Source organism: Beta vulgaris, chromosome 7 (genome assembly GCF_026745355.1).
Source record: "Beta vulgaris subsp. vulgaris cultivar EL10 chromosome 7, EL10.2, whole genome shotgun sequence".
In the NCBI taxonomy this organism is placed as follows: Eukaryota; Viridiplantae; Streptophyta; class Magnoliopsida; order Caryophyllales; family Amaranthaceae; genus Beta; species Beta vulgaris.
In genome coordinates, this window is record NC_079208.1 from 2866888 (window position 1) to 2887023 (window position 20136).

Consider the following 20136-nt stretch of genomic DNA (forward strand, 5'->3'; position numbering starts at 1 on the left):
TTTGTAGTTTAGCATTGATCACAACAAAAATGTTTATATATGATACTACATTTAATTTTCCCCATTTTGACTTTTACACTATTTATATACTTCCTGCGTTTCTTAATAAGTGCAACATAGAGAAAGTGGGGGAATACCAAGGAATGTAGAGAGAGAAAGTTGGGACCACAATAAAGTAGGGTAATTCAAGTGATGAAACAAAAAAGTTGTGACCCTCTTGCTTTTTGGTGGCATATTTGTAATATATATTGAAACCATTTTGAGCTTGGTTGCACTTATTGTGATTATTCCAAATAAGGGAAATGTTGCACTTATTAAGAAACGGATGTAGTAGTTTATTTTGATCGAACTTCTAATTAATATTAAAAAAAATTATTTTCAAAATATAGATATTGGCTTTTTTATAATAAGAGATGTTAATGGTCAACGTACATTGAAAACGTGGTAGTCAAAATAAAGTAAAAAAAAAAAAAAAAGACTACTGCTTCCTCCTTTTTTATTAATTGTTTCATTGACATGTTTGTCGAGGCACAACTATGACCAATATTTGAATAATTTTCTTATTATGTGCAAATAATAATTAATGATCAAAGTAAAGTCGAAAATTCAAAACGAACCCATTTAAAAAAAACGTATTATATAGTGACAACTGTTTATGAGCTACTACTGTGAGATTTGTACAAATAAATGCGATTAATGGTCAATATTTGACATCTATCTTAATCTTTGATCTACCAAAGAGTACTTTAGAGGTAAAGAAAGGACTTTGAACAAGGAACTCAGACCCTACGAATCAGAGCACTTCGAGTGTATGAGAATATCACCAACTAATTACAATTGGGCCTTGGCGACACAAGCACATATAGAACGATCTATCAAGCGGTGCAATAAGTCTTATCTAATCCATCCAATCTAACACTGATTGATAGCAATTGACGAGATGAAGCAAACTTAACAAATACTCCCTCCGTCTCCTAAAGATCTTCCCACTTAATGTTCCTACAGATACCAAGAAAAATCAAGTTGTGTGTAGGTGTGAGAAGTAGAGGAGAGAGAAAGGGGTTTAAATAAAAAACAAATAAAAGGGGTTAAAGTAGGAAAGAGAAAGTGAGTAAAATTGAATTAATAATGTAATGGTTGACCATATGATAGTGACATGAGAGGGTAAATAGGGAAATTTGTTTTGCCAAATATGGAATAAAGCAAAAGAGGGAAGATCTTTTGGAAACACCCTTAAACGGAAAGAGGGAAGATCTTTAGGAAACGGAGGGAGTATCATTAAATATTGGACTATAACCCAAAAGTGAGGTTCCATTTTACAAATCTGTGATCAGTGAAAGATGCATGTTAGGTTTTTTTTTTATAATTAATAGTCTATTTTATTATAACAGGAAGGAGTAATAAAAGCTCAATAGACCAAAGGATTGGAGTCTAGAAGTTTCGAAATTTTTCTTTATATAATTTGATGTTTTTCGAAAATTTTCTTGTAAAATCTATTGTTTGAATCCACTGAAAAATACTACATCTGTCCCATAATATAATGCCTATTTTATTTTTGGTAGGTCAAATTTTAAAATTTTGACCAAATATTCTCGTTATTATGCAAAAAAACTACTACTCATGTATGATCTCGTTAAATTCGTCTCAACGTGTACTTTCATAATATCAACTTTTATATTTTTTATTAATACGGAATTGAAGATATTAAAGGTCAAAGTTACGCCTTGTAGACCGTGTAAACAACACTATATTATGGGACAAAAGAAAATAGTAATTTTATTTCGGCCCCACTTAATACGTAGTATTATCCGTCACCTTCAGTGATATAATAATAAGTAGTCCACTCAGATTATAATACATGAAACTTATGGGCCCCCAATTCACCATCAGTGATATTTTGGAAAAAACTTCTTACTTGGGACCGTCATTATCGTTTTTTGTTTTCAGTTTTGAGTTTTTTTTTAAAAAACTAAAAACTATAAACAGGAAACCAGAAAAAAGTAGTTTTCACTTTTTAGTTGTCAGTTTTCAAAATCATCATGTTCACAATAAATTTGACTAATTTTTTTATCCATTATAGGACATATATCATATAATTTTGAAAATCAAAAAACCAAAAAAAGAAAACCGCAGTAATACCAAACGAGTCCAAATTCATTTTCTTTTAACGAAAAAAGAAGCAAACCTACAACTCTTTCCTGACTTGAACAACCAGATTATGGGCCTCCTGTATAACAACACCCGAAACCTTAGAAATACAAAATTAGTCTAGTAAAGATGCTGAAAGCCTAACCGAGTTTGCCAGATGCTGGTAAAGATGCACGAATAATAATAGCCCACGGCGCTTGAAGGGAGTTCGTCCATATTATGATGTTGGTCGTATATATAAGTCTGAGCTGCCTTAAGACTAGACCTGGTGGCCGGTTATTGGGCGGGTCGAGTCACGGTCAGTGCGGGTCGGCAACAGATTGGGTCATTAGAGGGTCGGTAGCTGGTTGGGCTAAATGGGTAGTGGATGGCGGGTCGTAATGTGCGGGCTGACAAACGAGTAATAAAAACAAGGAACAATGAGAGCCAAAAGTGAGTTTAAATGAGTGTGAATCTGAATATGTATTTTTACAAAACCTATTTTATTTTTCAAAATTATTAGGTTTCTTTATCGGTCCCATCCAATAAAAACCTTTTAAATTTGACCCTAACCCTTTAGTCATTGGGCTACCCTATCCTATAACTAGATCTACTTAAGACCATGACAAATAGCCTAGAGCTCCGTTTGTGTTGCATCCGACGCCATAACCACCGTTGAGCCATTAGTACTTGCATGATCCTACCAGAGGCTCCACGCAATTGCCGCACACCACGTCCAAGGGCGGATTTAGGGGGTGGCCTACCCGGGATTCGGTCCACCCCATGATCCAAAATAATTATAAGTAACTTATCTAGAATAGTAATACAAGTAGGTATGGTGGAGTAGGTGGTTTTCAAAGAAATTAATCAAGAAATTCGGCCCATTCTATATAGAAATCCTAGATCCGTCACGAAGTCCCTGCATGTTTACCCTGCTTCCGTTGCTTCATCTTTCATAGTCGGACAAACATGATACCACCACAAGTGTTTGTCATCATCGCTTAAAGTCGGATAAACATGATCCGTCACGAAGTTCAGATCAGTTCAATTCAGTTCAGTTCAGATCAGTTCAGCTCTTGACAATACTTTTACTCTCACATATCACTATTCAGTTCAATTCAGTTCAGTTCAGCTGTTTTATGCCGAAGAGAACAGGCCCTTAATTAGTTACCCAAAACAGTCATCAAATGCTGACACATTTTTGACCCAAAAAGATCGTTAGGTTTAGTTTATTCCCCAAAGCCTAAAGTCCATGACCCTCGCCGAGCGCGCGTGTGGTAACCACACATCACCACAGGCCCACTAAAATCCTCATTGCTACTCAACTCAAAAGGGAACTAAGAGTAATGGTTATAAACATTACTCTTCCCTTCTATTCTTTCCATGTGGGACAAAAGGCAAAATAAAGATTTCTCATATTCTTTTGAAGCAAAACTTAAGAGTTTGAACTCGAAACTCCAACAAAACCAACATTCGATGTAGTTAAAATGCTGAATTGCTCATATTTTGCAATGTAAAAAAAAAACATGATACAACCATAATTACACCTTGTACTCATCCTTTTTTTTTGTATTTGTTTTTGTTTTGGAACATTACTTACACTTGTAGATAACACTAGGTTGTATGCAAAATTGTTCCAATTTAGTAGTTGCTTAATTGATTGGCATAAAAATTGAGTCATATATAGAATAATAGATTTCCTATATAACAGTTCACCAAAAAAAAGATTTCCAATATAACCATTAGTCGACTGGTATACCCTATCACAAAATCTTTGCTTAGCGCAAATTGCAAAAATAAAGAAGTCAAGTTCATACATATAGGTTTGTGTGGTTTTTGGGTTTTTCTAATGCCTATTTAATACGATGCACCTATCATATAAATAATTAACATTTTTTTAAAGGTAAGGAGAAATTAAACCTTGACAAGTTAGGAAAATAAAAGGCAACTCGTGTAGGGTGAGAAACTGAGAATCGATCCCAAAACCTCTTGGAATCGGGAGGAAAGCTGTAACCAGTAGGATATTCCTCACTCTCTTTCTCATGTACATACTTTTACATTTTTTTTACATATACATACTTTTACATGTTTTTGTGTTTTTCACCATAAAAAGTTAAATACTTCATCCACAAAATAGGTATCATGTTTGACTTTCACACTTACTATTGCGCTAATTTAATCGTTAATATCTTTAATTACATTTATGAGAAATTATTAAACTTTAGTATATTGATATTATACATCCATAAGAAGAGTAAGAGGTAAGTTATACTTATATTTGTCTTGATATGTAAATTGCCAAGAATATAAAGTCAAATAAATGTCCGATTTGATAAGTTTGATCCAAACACGTGATGTTTTATTTGTAACAAAGATAAAAAATATATATATACATTTGCATTGAAAATCATGAAGAAAACAAATATTTCAATTAATGTGAAATAAAGGGAATATATACTACAAAGTTGTTATACATGTATAGTAAAATAAATTTTGATGATAGCACAATGTTTAAAACTATAAACTTTTTATCCTTGGCCTTCAGATCTACGCATTGCATTTTTCTTAATTATTTGGCAAATTGAAAACCATTATAATCCAATGAAGGACGCTGGAAAATGAGTAGAAACTACCTTGAACAACAATGATAATCGTATAGTACCCTAGTCATCACTAGATTGTGACTAACAATTAATGCTAATATTAATGTAACCAAGGATATGAGAGAGCTGTAAACTTGTAATCAATTGCTTGGTGCAATTGTGCAAATGTGCAATTGCTTCATCTATCAAAGAAGTCGACTTGGCCAATATTGAAAAACATTGTTGATTTGTTGCCATGCATGGAAATCTTTTCATCCTATTTTTTTTTGATAAGCTTAGGCCATTTTATTAAATATGGGAAGAGTTTTTACAGATTACACATCAGAACCTTCGACACCATATGAAGAAAATAATCTGTCCTAATGAGACAATAGAAGAATTAAAGCCAAGCTATAAACTCATCCCATCTTGAGAGGCCTTGCTTTGCTAGGATATCCGCCACCACATTTGATTCTCGACTCTTGTATGAAATTTCTAGCCCGGATTCGCATCTCATAGCGTTTCGAATGAAATTGATAACAAAATTTAAATTCCAAGGCCCATCACTTCTACCGTTGCACCAATGAACTGCATTAAGAGAATCCGATTCAATCACCAGCTTCGCCCGTGAGAGATATCCAATGGACGAGGAGAGCTTAATAGCTCTTTGAATTGCAAATACTTCTGCATGATTTATTTCCATAAATGGAATAGGGCTAGAGAATAGGCAAAGGAATCTGCCATGATGGTCCCTTAGAACCCCTCCGATGGCCGATTTTGAGTTACAGATTTTTAGAGACGCGTCCACATTCCATTTGAAACAAGATAGCTCCGGGGGAGACCATGAGACGGGAGCCTTTAGGATGCGGGCTGAAGATACAGGAGCCATCCCAGGGTTCCAGTCGAGACATTGAGGGCAGCGGAGAATTTCGCTCGGCCCATAAGGGAATGGGTCACCCCATCCTTTGATCCACCAGCTTAGACGAAGAATTACTAGGTCTTGAAGCTGGGCCAATGAATTAAACACCTTCTCAAAGCATCGACCATTTCTTTCCCTCCATATCGTCCACACAATAATGAAAAAAACTGCGACCCATATTTTTTTGAAAAACCTGCCGCTTTTTGGCGGAATCCATTGGTCAAAAGCTTCTCGGATTGATGAAGGAAAAATCCAGCAGGCCTTCCAAATTGAAAGCCACCAATTCCATAGCGCCACCGCCAGTGGACATTGTAGAAATAAATGATCGCATGATTCCTGAGATGAATTGCAGAAGACGCAGTTTGAATTTGTTGCTTCAATAATTCCCAAACGAACTAGTCGGTCCTTCGTGTTTATCTTTCGGAGCAAAGCAAGCCACGTGAAAATCTCTATTCTATGAGGTACAAGGCCGCACCAAATTCCTCGAATCATCGTGTCAGGGCAATGAGCATCCGATTTAGCCAACTCAAAGCAGAAAGATTTGACGGAAAACCATCCTTTTTTGTGGGGAGCCCAGGAGAATTAGTCATCATCGTGAGGGGAAAGGTATACCTGAGAGAGGGCCTGCAGTAGCGCCTGATGCTCTAGCATATCTTGAGGCCTTAAATTTCGCGACCATAATAAGGCCCACTTCCATTCTATTCCATCCCAAAACCCATTTTCCGCTACTTTGGCATTTTTCGACTGGGCAATTAAGTAGAGCCTAGGGCACTTGATTTTTAGCGGAACATCCCCTATCCAGGTATCGTGCCAAAAGAAGGAGCCAAGCCCATTACCAATTCGTTTTCGAAAGCAGGAAGTGATGAGGGCTTTTGATTGAGGATTTGCCAATAGAGCTGAGACAAGGCCCTTCCAAGGGCCCCCATTTGAGGGGATACAGAGATCCCGGATATTAAAAGAAGGCCCGTACTTGTATTTTTCGGATATGATGCGACGCCATAGAGAGTGTGATTCCGTCAAGAGTCTCCATATCCACTTGGCCAAAAGGCCCAGATTTTTATTTTTCATCTTACCAAACCCCAGCCCACCGAGGGCTTTGGGAGCTTCCAGGAGAGACCAGGCTGCTGGTGCCAAACGCTTCTTCTCATGAGATCCACTCCAAAAGAACTGACATTGGATTTGCTTTATTTTCTCAATAACTCCCATGGGAGCTGGATAGATTGACATAAAGTATAACGGCAGACTTGACAACGAGGCTTTAATTAATACTGCACGGCCACCTTGAGAAAGAAGACTGCCCTTCCAAGTTGATAATTTTTGCCTCATCCTATCAATAATCGGTTCCCACAACGCGAGTCGTGAGGTGATTCCACCAATTGGGAGTCCCAGGTAGGTGAATGGTATTGAGCCTGTTTTACATAGGAGAGTGTTTGCGGTTTGAGCCAGCCAAGAATCATCTACATTTAGCCCCATGATCGAGCTTTTATGAAAATTTACTTGAAGTCCCGAGGCGAGTTGGAATAGGATGAGTGCCGATTTGATGTTCATCAGGGATTGTGAATCCGGGGGGGAAAAAACAAGCGTGTCATCGGCATATTGGAGGTGAGAGACCTTCAATCCATTGCGGTTGGTTCCAATGCCCTCCCATAAGTGCAATGAGATAGCCTTTTGGAATAGTAAGCTCAATGGTTCCACTGCTATATTGAATAGGAAGGGGGATAGGGGGTCCCCCTGCCTAAGGCCTCTTTGTAGCTTGAAAACATCCGTGGGAGAGCCATTGATCAAGATGGATGCTGATGCGGACATAGTACATGAGCATATCCAATTCCTCCATTTTAAAGGGAAGTTCATTTGTTCCAAAACCCATTCAAGGTAGCTCCATGATACACTATCAAACGCTTTGTGGAAGTCCAGTTTCTTCAGTGTTGCCTTGATTTTATTCTTCCTGCATGAGTCTATAATTTCGCTCGCAATTAGTGCTCCATCAAGAATATGTCTCCCCTTGATGAAAGATGTTTGTTGCGGGCCAATGATTGCATCCATGACTTTTTGTAATCGCCGCGCCAATAGTTTTGCAATGATTTTATAGGTGCATCCCACCATGCTTATTGGTCGGTAATCCTTAAAATCAGTAGGATTGTCCACTTTCGGAATAAGAGAGATGAAAGCCGTGTTGCATCCGCGAGGTAACATATCCGATTCCCAAAAATCCTGCACAATATCATAAAAGTCAGATTTTATTACTTCCCATGCGCTTTTGATGAATTTGAAGTTGAAGCCGTCTGGGCCTGGAGCTTTGGACCCATCGCAAGACGCAACCGCGTCATCTATCTCAGCATGGGTGAATTTCTCAACTAGGGCTTGGGCTTGTTCATGGCTTAGCTGCTTGAAATCCAGTCCATTGAAGACAGGTCTATACTTGCATTCTTCATGGAATATATTTCGGAAGAAATTGACCGCTTCATGCTTAATTGTCTCTGGGTCTTCGCTGAAATCTTCCCCAACCTTGATGCGCTCAATACTATTCTGCCTTCTTCTCATTGTTGCTATTGCATGAAAATAGCGGGTGTTCTTGTCACCCTCATTCAGCCACTTAGCCCTTGAGTTTTGTGCCCAGTAGGATTCTCTAATCTTGAGCCACTTCCAAAGTTCGAATTGGGCTTGTTTTCGTTCGGATATCTCGCTGTCCTCTAGCCTTCTTTCATCTGCTGCCCTGTCTAGTTCGTGGATTCTGCCTTCAATCACCTCAATTTTTTCATGAATTTTGCCAAAGTCATTTGCATTCCATGTTTTAAGATTGAGTTTGACATTTTTCAGTTTATCCGGTACTGAGTTATTGTTTGGATCCATCCAAGAATCTTGAATAATTTTGAGGCATTTGGGATTTGATAGCCAACAATTGAGGAACCTAAATGGCTTAGGTCCCCAATTTTTTTCATGAGATACCGCCAGCATTGGGCTATGATCTGATATTGTTCTTCTGAGAATGGACATTTTCAAAGAAGGGTATTCCTGCATCCACTCGGGTGAGATGAAGAGTCTGTCGAGCTTGCTTTTAGAGTGACCGCGGTGCCATGTAAATTTGCCATTGGTGGCTGGTATTTCTAGGACCTGCAGTTCCTGCACAAAAGCTTTAAAATCATGAATACCGTTAGTAGAATATTGTTGACTTCCTCTCTCACTTGGGGCTAAAATCTCATTAAAGTCCCCCATCAGCAGACATGGGAGTGAAGAGGTATATTGGAAATCAATTATGCTCTGCCATACTTCAGCTCTTTCCGCCACTGAGCATGGGCTGTAGATATTTATGAGAGTGCATTTGAAATGGGAGGCTAAGAATTCTCCCGATATTGCGATCCAGCTTCGTTCACAATGAGATGATTGCATTATGAATTTTGTTGTATTCCATAGAGACAATAGTCCGCCTGAATTGCCATTGGAGGGACTTGCAATCCAGTGGATTTGAATGTCTTTCCATAGTGTGTTAATGATTCTCTGATTGAGATCTTCAATCTTTGTCTCTTGAATGAAGACAAAATAGGGCTTGTGTTGGTTGATAAGGCTTCTAACAGTACTTCTCTTTATTTTGGCCCCTAGGCCTCTTACATTCCATGAGAGTATTATCATGATTGTTTAGTATTTGGATGGAAGGCATGTCAGGTTTAATGGATGCGCATCCATTCGGCCTGTTGACGACTGAGGATATCATCTATTTTTTTCTGCAGAGAGGAGAGTGGTCCATCATAATGCAGGCCCAGCTGATTTGCTAGGTGGATGATGTCTGAAGAGGAGAGGGATATAGAATGTGGTTGGAGGTTGGAAGTAGGGGGGAGATTATTGAGGGGATTGGTTTGCTTCCTTAACAATTTTTCTCGGGCTTGGGCTTTTTTCTTGGCCTTTTTGGCTCTTTTGTTTGCATGGGAGATTTTGACCCTCATAGGAATGTTGTCCTCGAAACCCGGAGGAAAGAGGGGCCCAGAGGAGAGAGATGATGATTTGATTGAATTATTGGGCTTTGCAAGAGGGGCGAAAGTGTTTGAGGTGGTAAGGGGAGAGGTCTTTTTTTTGGCGGCTGCTGGGCTTGATTTTTTAGAAGGATGGGGAGGAGAGGAATGTGGTTGGTTGAGAAAAGGTGGTGGGGACAGAGCTTTTTGAGTCATTGGGGATTGATTTGGACCATTGATTGAGGTAGATTTAATAGGGGATAAGGAAAAGTCATTTTTTGATGGGATAGTAGGAGAGAGGGGGGAAGACATTGGTATGCCAATAATTGCCTTGGGTTTTGGAGGACTAATTAGTGTGTCCTCATTACTGTGAAACTCGAGGTGCTTTGTGGAAGGATTTTCTTGGGACTGGAATTGGATTGGATGGGTTACGGAGTTCACTGGTGTAAGAGGCGGTGTGTTACACGCGTCTTCTTCCCCATCTGACGCAGTGGTTTCGTGATGTGACTGGGCCTGACCTTTCCAATCATCATCATGATTCTGGTTATCTTCAGAGATGTGAATTTTATGAAACCTGTCCTCAATTTCAAGCGCCATCTTGCAGTTAATTGTAAAAAGACAGTCTGTGATGATTGAGACTTTTCCATGATCAAATTTGGAATAATCGACTGACAGCACCCTTCCAAAAACATTACCAATATTATAGAAATTTTCGTAGCCCCAACCACGTAGAGGAACACCAAAAACTTTTAGGTTAGTCTTTCTCCATAACGTGGCGCTCATATTATTGACATCTCTTAGGTCCATAAACCATCTTGATAGCCACTCACTTTCTAACATTACTTGTTTGTCCTCCATGGTGGAGAAGGTGATAAGGTGTAGTATACCACCTAGTGGTTTAATGGTAAGGCAATTTACTCCTTCCGAAAGGATGTGATCCAATATACTCTGGGATGACTGAGACGAATTTGCGGTAGCTATAAGGCTTCTAGAGTATAATTCTTCCATCTCACTATTTCTTGTACCTTTCATGGTTATGAATTCCTCGCCTTCAATATTCGTGACGAATAGGTCATCTCTAATTTTTTCAGTGTCTTCACCCAAAACCCGGGAGCTCATTCTTCTGACATTGCTTGGTTCAAAATGGAAGCAGGTGGGTTGAGGGTCAGATTCCATTGGAGGTATTTTTTGGATTTTTGGGTTGTTTGAGGGTGGTTTTGTTTGCTGGGATTGAGGTTGTTGGATTGGGGAGTGGTTTATTTCGGTGGTTTTAGGGTTAGATTGGGTAGTTTGGTTATTATTTGGGTTGAGGTTTTGGTGGCTAGAGACTTCTTTGTACGTTCTATGGTCACGTAAGCTGGGTTTGGGCGGTGGACGAAAAGGTGTTTTGGGGGTATTTTTTGGTTTCTGTAATGGCTGATCATGGTTGTTTACTGGTTGAGGGAGGGTTTGTCATGCTTTGCAGGATAGACTCTGATTCTAAGGGTTCCCATAGCTTTGCCATTCATTTCTTCAACGGCATTTACAAAAGCTATGTGAGAGTAAAATTTCACAAAAGCGTACCTGTGCTTTCGGTGTGGGCGAATTGCCTCTGGGATAGATATGTTTGCAATGTCACCATATTTTTGGAAGCTACGTACCAGGTCCTGATGCTTGATATCAGATGGGAGAAAATCTACGAAGCATGTTCGAGATGCTGTTGCTTGATTTCCATGTTTTCCTCTTCTTTTCACCATAGTCCATTGATGTGGGTTTCTCTCTCTTCTGTTTTCCCTTACTCCCTCTCTCTCTCTAGGCTCCATAATATTGTTTGCTCCTTATTCAGTCTTTGTCTTATCTTCTTTCGGACGTCGAACCATTTTTTGCTTAAGACGTTTAATTAATCTTTTCATCCTATTAAAAGTTGATATTAGTCTCAATTAGATAAAATATAAGCTTCAATTTGAAATTTGTTTAAGTCTTGCATATAAATCACATAAAAGAATTAGTATTAAGCAAAATTGTTTTGATTGTCCCTTGAATTGATAAATCTCTTTTGTAAATACGGTGTACAAGTGTGGAGAATAATTGTGTTAACCTGAGTAGGTGAACCCTGGCATTCAATATATATATAATGTTTATAATACAGACCTATGACTAGTAAACGACCATCCTACCATTTACATATAATATTATCCCTTTACATATAATATTACCGAACACACCCCCTCAATCTGTACGGGATGAAACAACGGATAGATTGGTACAATGTTTAGTAAACAAGAAAATCATACCATTTCATAGTACGAGCCATTTCAATGATATGACGATGTTTGCTAACTGCAACACCGTTTTGAGCTGGAGTATGGGAACAAGATTTTTGAAAAATAATACCATTATCAGAAAAATGTTGAAGAAGAGGAGAATTGTCAAATTCTCTTCCTCCATCATTTTGAAATATTTTCATTTTGCAATTAAAAAGGTTTTCAACCATCTTTTGAAACATAAGGAATTATAATTTACCCATTAAATTATAAGTTACCCTTTTAAAGTAAGAAGTAATCACTTGTCTAAAAATGATCCCTTTGAATTCACTTATAATGTAATCCCTTTAAGGCTTTAACTAAAATTATGATCATTTTATGTCAAAAAAGAGGTAGACTTACACTAATTTTATGACGAGCTGAGGCGGCCTTACATAAGACTTACTATGATCCCACATTTTTTGTAGTCATAAATTTACTATGATGACGTAAGAATTTTTTGTGGAACATGAGGTACTTATAACATACATAATTATTAATAATACATAAATGGAGCAATTGATTAAAAGTGACTAACATGGTAACCAATTCACAGTTAATGCATGTGTAGATAATAATAAATCAATCGATTCGGTAATAATAAACCAAACAAAAAGAGTCTGTTTTATGTTAAGCTTTCCATTATAACTATATCTTTGTGCTATAATAAATTAGTTATATCAGGTGCTGCAGTAGCACATTGGTTAAATCTTCTATGTCTTGAGATTCCGGGTTCAAATCCTGGCTGCGGCAAATTTTTTTATTTTTTTTCACTTTCTATCTTTTATGAGGGAAAAGGTTAGGTTAATTAAATTTCTTTATTCAACGAGAACATCAGATGTTGCGGTAGCATATTGGTTAAATCTTTTATGACTTGAGATTTGACTTTTTTTTCACTTTCTATCTTTTATGAGGGAAAAGGTTAGGTTAATTAAATTTCTTTATGCAACGAGAACATCAGATGTTGCAGTAGCATATTGGTTAAATCTTTTATGACTTGAGATTCCAGGTTCAACTCCTAGCTCTGACAAAAAAGGTTCCAATTTTTTTTTTTTTTTTTTTATCAACTACTCCCTCCATATTTTTTTTAAAAAAAACATTATTACACTTTAACATTTTATGCTATTCGCAAATTTTACTTTAACCATCATTTACGTAACTAAAAACATAGTTATGTGAGATTTTGTTAGATTCGTTTTAATACGTATTTAATTATTATGTACTTTTTATATTTTTTACAAAGTACTCCTCTGTATTTTTTTTTTATCTTCCTACTTTGACTTTGCATGTTTGCCAGATCATGCACGTATTCGACATTAAATATCTTATTACATATTATTAAAAATTATAATAATTGAATATTAATAAAGTACTCATTGAGACGAATCAAACAAGACCCTACACGGCTATATTTTTCTTATGTATTGTGAAAAATCTAAAAGATTCTCTCTAATTGTGAATAATGTCTAAATTCTAAAAGTGAGAAAGATTAAAAAAAATACAGAGGGAGTACAAACCTAGAGATATTTATTAATACGAAAAAGAAAATATCGAAAGTCAAATGTATGTCTTAGAGACTCCACAAAGAAAACAATTGATTGGGTAATAATAAATCAAACAAAAAGAGTATGTTTTATGTTATGGAAAAGGATTGGATATGCTAACAATCTTACTTGCTTCGCCATTATAATTAAATATCTTTGTGCTATGATAACATCGGGTGCCGCAGTAGCACATTGGTTAAATCTTCTATGTCTTGAGATTCCAGGTTCAAATCCTGGCTGCGGCAAGTATTTTTTTTTGTTTTTTACTTTCAGAGGGTTATCTTATATGAGGGGAGAGATTATGTCAGATGTCGCACAACCGCAGTAGCACATTAGTTAAATCTTCTATGACTTGAGATGTGGCTAATTTTTTAATCAACTACTCCCTCCATCTTAAAAAAAAAATATTATTACACTTTAACATTTTACATTATTCGCAAATTTTGCTAGGGTATCACTCACTCTCATAAAAACATAGTTATGTAGGATCTTGTTAATTCGTTTTAATACCTATTTTTATTATTATGTACTCCTTTTTATATTTTTTACAAAGTACAAAACTAGAGATATTTATTAATACGAAAATGAAAATATCAAAAGTCAAATGTATGCCTTATTAGAGACTGCACGAAGAAAACATACTTGTATTATGAAACGAAGGGGCGGCTTAATTAATATACTACTAATTCACCAAAATAATACTACTAAGATAAATGACTATTCACATATATGAATTTGAGCCTGCGACACACCATGTCAAGTAATGACCATGTTTGGTAAATGTCTTTTAATCGACTTTTGGCTTTTTAATTTGATCAAAAAGCCAAAAAAAAGTGTTTATTTACTGGATTTTTTTTTTGAAGTTTTGATTGGTTGAAATTAAAAGCTAACTGTTAAGCGAATATGAAAAAGTTGTTTGTAACATCTTTTTAAATTAGCTTTTGACTTGCTTGTCCATAAATTCTCTAATAAATCGCCAAAAATGATACTAATTTAACCTAACACTTTTTTTTTAAAAGTAATCTCTTGTCTAAAAACGATCCCTTTCAATTCACTTATAATGTAATCCCTTTAAGGCTTTAACTAAAATTATAATCATTTTATGTCAAAAAAGAGGTAGACTTACACTAACTTTATGACGAGGCGGCCTTACATAAGACTTACTATGATCCCACATTTTTTGTTGTCATAAATTTACTATGATGACGTAAAATTTTTTTGTGGAACATGAGGTACTTATAACATACATAATTATTAATAATACATACATGGAGCAATTGATTAAAAGTGACTAACATGGTAAGCAATTCACAGTTAATGCATGCGTAGATAATAATAAATCAATCGATTCGGTAATAATAAATCAAGCAAAAAGAGTATGTTTTATGTTAAGCTTTCCATTATAACTATATCTTTGTGCTATAATAACATTAGGTGCTGCAGTAGCATATTGGTTAAATCTTCTATGTCTTGAGATTCCAGGTTCAAATCCTGGCTGTGGCAAAATTTTTTTTTTTTTTTTTTCACTTTCTATCTTTTATGAGGGAAAAGGTTCCAACTTTTTTTTTTTTATCAACTACTCCCTCCATATTTTAAAAAAAAAAACATTATTACACTTTAACATTTTATGCTATTCGCAAATTTTACTTTAACCATCATTTACGTAACTAAAAACATAGTTATGTGAGATTTTGTTAGATTCGTTTAAATACGTATTTTATTATTATGTACTTTTTATATTTTTTACAAAGTACTCCTCTGTATTTTTTTTTATCTTTCCTACTTTGACTTTGCACGTTTGCCAGATCATGCACGTATTCAACATTAAATATCTTATTACATATTAGTAAAAATTATAATAATTGAATATTAATAAAGTACTCATTGAGACGAATCAAACAAGACCCTACACGGCTATATTTTTCTTATGTATTGTGAAAAATCAAAAAGATTCTCTTTAATTGTGAATAATGTCTAAATTCTAAAAGTGAGAAAGATTAAAAAAAATACAGAGGGAGTACAAAACTAGAGATATTTATTAATACGAAAAAGAAAATATCGAAAGTCAAATGTATGTCTTAGAGACTCCACAAAGAAAACAATTGATTGCATTGGGTAATAATAAATCAAACAAAAAGAGTATGTTTTATGTTATGAAAAAGGATCGGATATGCTAACAATCTTACTTGCTTCGCCATTATAATTAAATATCTTTGTGCTATGATAACATCGGGTGCCACAGTAGCACATTGGTTAAATCTTCTATGTCTTGAGATTCCAGGTTCAAATCCTGGCTGCGGCAAGTACTTTTTTTTTTTTTTAACTTTCAGAGGGTTATCTTTTATGAGGGGAGAGATTATGTCAGATGTCGCACAGCCGCAGTAGCACATTGGTTAAATCTTCTATGACTTGAGATGTGGCTAATTTTTTAATCAACTACTCCCTCTATCTTTTTTAAAAAATATTATTACTTTAACATTTTACATTATTCGCAAATTTTACTAGGGTATCACTCACTCTCATAAAAACATTGTTATGTAGGATCTTGTTAATTCGTTTTAATACGTATTTTTATTATTATGTACTCCTTTTTATATTTTCTACAAAGTACAAAACTAGAGATATTTATTAATACGAAAATGAAAATATCAAAAGTCAAATGTATGCCTTATTAGAGACAGCACGAAGAAAACAGACTTGTATTATGAAACGAAGGGGCTTAATAAATATACTACTAATTCACCAAAATAATACTACTAAGATAAATGACTATTCACATATATGAATTTGAGCCTGCGACACACCATGTCAAGTAATGACCATGTTTGGTAAATGGCTTTTAATCGACTTTTGGCTTTTTAATTTGATCAAAAAGCCAAAAAAAAGTGTTTATTTACTGGCTTTTATTTTGAAGTTTTGATTGGTTGAAATTAAAAGCTAACTGTTAAGCGAATATGAAAAAGTTATTTGTAACATCTTTTTAAATTGGCTTTTGACTTGCTTGTCCATAAATTCTCTAATAAATCGCCAAAAACGATACTAATTTAACCTAACACTTTTTTTTTTAAAGTAATCTCTTGTCTAAAAACGATCCCTTTCAATTCACTTATAATGTAATCCCTTTAAGGCTTTAACTAAAATTATGATCATCTATACTAATATATTAAAAGGCGTGCGTAAACCAGGAACGGTGCCACGTGGTGCTCTCCCTAAGGAGTTTTAGATCATGTAATCCATGTACAATAAAAAAAATTAGAAATTACATAGTATAGGTTTTGATCCCGTGACCTCAAGTTCATACACTAAAGTTTTATTAACCACTAAACCAAGTAGTATTTAGTGCTATTATATCAAAGTACAATATTAATAAATGAAAATTTTCTTACCCGGGGCATCGCCCGGGCCTAATAACTAGTTTTATGTCAAAAAAGAGGTAGACTTACACTAACTTTATGACGAGGCGGCCATATATACATAAGACTTACTATGATCCCACATTTTTTTAGTCATAAATTTACTATGGTTACGTAAGAATTTTTTGTGGAACATGAGGTACTTATAACATACATAATTATTACCCGTCAAAAAAAAAAACATACATAATTATCTATACTAATATATTAAAAGGCGTGCGCAAATAAGAAACGATGCCACGTGCTCTCCCCCTAACTGCTTAAGGGAGTTTTAATCCATGTAATCCACAACAATAAAAAAAGATTAGAAATTGCATAGCATAGGATTTGATCTCAAGACCTCAATAACATTTACTAAAGTCTTAACCACTAGACCAAATAACATTTAGTATCATCATCTTAAATTATAATATTAATAAATGAAATTATTCTTACCCGGGGCGTAGCCCAGACATAATAACTAGTTAATAATACATAAATGGAGCAATTGATTAAAAGTGACTAACATGGTAACCAATTTACAGTTAATGCATGTGTAGATAATAATAAATCAATCGATTCCGTAATAACAAATCACACAAAAAGAGTCTGTTTTATGTTAAGGTTGCCATTGTAACTATATCTTTGTGCTTTAATAACATCAGGTGTCGTAGTAGCACATTGGTTAAATTTTTTATGTCTTGAGATTCTAGGTTCAAATCCTGGCTGCGGCAAAATTTTTTATTTTTTTTCACTTTCTATCTTTTATGAGGGAAAAGTTTAGGTTAATTAAATTTCTTTATACAACGAGAACATCAGATGCTGCAGTAGCATATTGGTTAAATCTTTTATGACTTGAGATTCCAGGTTCAACTCCTAGCTCTGGCAAAAAAGGTTCCAACTTTTTTTTTATCAACTACTCCCTCCATATTTAAAAAAAAAAACATTATTACACTTTAACATTTTATGCTATTCGCAAATTTTACTTTAACCATCATTTACGTAACTAAAAACATAGTTATGTGAGATTTTGTTAGATTCGTTTTAATACGTATTTTATTATTATGTACTTTTTATATTTTTTACAAAGTACTCCTCTGTATTTTTTTTTATCTTTCCTACTTTGACTCTGCACGTTTCCCAGATCATGCACGTATTCGACATTAAATATCTTATTACACATTAGTAAAAATTATAATAATTGAATATTAATAAAGTACTCATTGAGACGAATCAAACAAGACCCTACACGGCTATATTTTTCTTATGTATTGTGAAAAATCTAAAAGATTCTCTCTAATTGTGAATAATGTCTAAATTCTAAAAGTGAGAAAGATTTAAAAAAAATACAGAGGGAGTACAAAACTAGAGATATTTCTTAATACGAAAAAGAAAATATCGAAAGTCAAATGTATGTCTTAGAGACTCCACAAAGAAAACAATTGGTTGGGTAATAATAAATCAAACAAAAAGAGTATGTTTTATGTTATGGAAAAGGATCGGATATGCTAACAATCTTACTTGCTTCGCCATTATAATTAAGAGAACGTATTGTGTCGGACGACTTTCAGGTGGTTCTAATTTTTTTTCAGTTAGTCTTAATTTTTTTTCAGGTAGTCTTCATTTTTTTTCAGGTAGTCTTCATTTTTTTTCAGTTAGTCCATTATTTCTTTCAGTTGGTCCATTTTTTGTTTCAGTTAGTCCATTATTTGTTTCAGTTGGTATACATATTACGAAACAAAGTCCAACTGAAACAAAACAAAGTCCAACTGAAAGAAAACAAAGTCCAACTGAAAGAAAACAAAATCCATTATTTTCAGGTGGTTCCAATTTTTTTTCACTTAGTCTTAATTTTTTTTCAGGTAGTCTTAATTTTTTTTCAGGTAGTCTTAATTTTTTTTTTCAGGTAGTCTTCATTTTTTTCAGTTAGTCCATTATTTCTTTCAGTTGGTCCATTTTTTGTTTCAGTTGGTCCATTATTTGTTTTAGTTGGTATACATATTACGAAACAAAGTCCAACTGAAAGAAAACAAAGTCCAACTGAAAGAAAACAAAGTTCAACTGAAAGAAAACAAAGTCCAACTGAAAGAAAACAAAGTCCAACTGAAACAAAACAAAGTCCAACTGAAACAAAACAAAGTCCAACTGAAAAACAAAACACTAACCTCTGCTTTGCTGTTGTCACCTGTGAGTGTTCAATCACTCATGCTAATTGCCAGCAATACCTTTTTTTTTATATAGAAAAAGATGTCCACAATTTGCCCCTGACTTGTCTCATATCATCCATAAGATCTCCTTGTACATTTCATCCTGTTTCAAAGCGTTGCCGGACTCTTGTATTGGCTAAACTAATCTCTTTATTACTTTGATTGTATGTTGTAATGATTGTTAAAATCAAGGTGGCTGTGTATAGTGATTTTGCTACCCAGGAGTTTGCCTATGAGAATGCAATGTCGTATGTCGTGAACCTGAAATGCTGCATTTAGAGGGATTTTTTTTCACGTTTTCAACTTTTGGCTGTGTTTGTTCCCATAAGATAGGAGAAGCTGTGTTTCTTTTACAGTAGAGTAATCCATCGATGTAAATTTATATCATCTTGCTTACCTTCTTCGAACCACTCTGCCATTGAAGGATGGTTGTACTATTTGAAGAAATGAAACAAAATAAATTCCACAAATACATAGAAAAAAAAGGTTGTAGAAGTTGAAGAAGGAGAAAAAAGAAAACGACAAATTGGGATTATAAAAGGAGATTATGAAATTATTGCAGCTCAAGAATCGAAACTGGGTGGATTATATGAAAATCCAGAGAAGAAGAAGAAAGAGGAGAGAGAATGTGACCTAAAAAGTGAACCAGAGAGAAGATGTATTGGACTCAGCCCGTCTGACAATAAACAATACGTCAGACGGTCTGACCCAATACTTTCACTATAATTAAATATCTTTGTGCTAACTGCTATGATAACATCGGGTGCTGCAGTAGCACATTGGTTAAATCTTCTATGTCTTGAGATTCCAGGTTCAAATCCAGGCTGCGGCAAGTATTTTTTTTTTTTTTTTTTTTTTTTTTACTTTTAGAGGGTTATCTGTTATGAGGGGAGAGATTATGTCAGATGTCGCACAGTCGCAGTAGCACATTGGTTAAATCTTCTATGACTTGAGATGTGGCTAGTTTTTTAATCAACTACTCCCTCCATCTTTTAAAAAAAAAATATTATTACACTTTAACATTTTACATTATTCGCAAATTTTACTAGGGTATAACTCACTCTCATAAAAACACAGTTATGTAGGATCTTGTTAATTCGTTTTAATACGTATTTTTATTATTATGTACTCCTTTTTAT